The sequence below is a fragment of the Octopus sinensis genome, linkage group LG7 (assembly GCF_006345805.1).
Source record: "Octopus sinensis linkage group LG7, ASM634580v1, whole genome shotgun sequence".
Lineage (NCBI taxonomy): Eukaryota > Metazoa > Mollusca > Cephalopoda > Octopoda > Octopodidae > Octopus > Octopus sinensis.
Window position 1 is genome coordinate 88462250 of NC_043003.1, and position 1892 is coordinate 88464141.

A 1892-nucleotide genomic window follows, 5' to 3' on the forward strand; every position below is an offset into this window, starting at 1 on the left:
CATTTAGTCTTCTAATTATTTATTTATTTGCCTATTTAAGTGTAGATTTTTACATACATATCAAGTCATCTAATTTGTTATCTATTTATTTTTTACTTATTTACTTATACTAGGGTAGTTTTATACATACATATCTATCATTTATTTTTATTTTATTTTAATAATATATGAATACATATATACTGGTTTGTACTTATAATATGTGTATAACCGTATTTATTCCTTCGTATTTATTCTTCTTATTTATTTTATCACATTTTATCTTAAGTATTTATAATATAAATTTTTTAAAAAATTTCTGTGATGTTCTCATATGCGTTTGCATTAGTACTTCCCCTTCTATTATTTAATGCCTAAACTGGTATATTATGGCATTAAATTTATTAAGTAAATAAGAGATTTATTTATAATATATAAATTAATATATATTTTATATTTTATAACTTAGCGTACTTGGAATCATAACAAACTTACGATAAATCTAACAACCGTATGTTTACTATGCAACAAACCGGTGTTATAAATTTTAAGTTACCCAATGAAATAATATCTGACTTAGTAACATACTGATATTTAAAAATATATTTCTATCTTAATTAAATATTTTATGAAATGCATGAGTGGTTCATTTTCGTTATTTGAGGCATAGTTATAATTTTGAAGGACTAAATGGTAGCATAGTTGCTTCCCTTTTTGTTTATCTATGTGCTAGTTGTTGCTTGTGATTATGTATGTGTAAAAGTGTATGTGTATACATATAACTATGTGTGTATGTGCGATTGATCTGTAGATGCGCGTGTGAATATTGGCGTTCCTTGACTAACCAACCGTATAATTTCTTTTGTGATTTAAATTTCAAACCAATAGCCAATCGAATTAATCTAAATTATCATTACCTAGTGGTCAGCATTTCTAAACTCATAGTTATTTCGATCTTGTAAGGATGGACTTGGTGCAAACATAACTGTATCTATTATTATTATTATTATTATTATTAGTATTAATAGTAATTTTTATTAACTTTTATAGCTTTATAATTTTATGAACTGAACCATGGTTTTAATTATTATTTTTCATCTCCCTATGTGTTAGTTTTTTTTTAAAAACTATTAGCCAAATATGTATAATATCGGTGCTTATTAATATTAATATATACACTGATATATATTTTGTTTTATTTTGTTCTGTTTACCTTCCATTATTGTACCAATGAGTATTATATTATATAAGTGTAGCATTATGATGTATAAGTTTTTATATTTTACATTTTTATATTTATATATATATGGTTAAATAATATTTTTCACAATTATAACAAATTTAATTTAATTCTCTGAAGAGGCCGTGGGGCATAATTGTTAATGCCACATTTATACCTGCCTTTATGGCTTATAGGTTAAATGAGGTATGACTGCCCTCACTGCCGAAACAGCTGTCAGATTTGATTTAATTACATATTATATTTGAAATTTTTTACTTATATCTCTTTGTCTATTTACTCTTACTGTATATTTTGTATAATGCCTTTACTGATATGTAATGGTGTATTAAAGTATTGATCGGGTATCATCTGATAGTTGATGTTTTATTGATTTAAGTATGTTTCTCCATTTTCTAATTTTGTAGTATTAATTACGGTAATATATTACCTTACCATATAATACAATAGATGAACTGATTGTTTGACAATTTTTAACATCTATGTATTAGTCTTGTTGGGTACCTATCTGGCAGTATATTGGATATATATTATCCCATGGTGGGTTGAATTTTCAACCCCTATCTCATTTTATAACCTATATATATATAGATATATATATATATATATATATATATATATATATGTATATATATATACATATATGTCTGTATATATATATATATATATTATA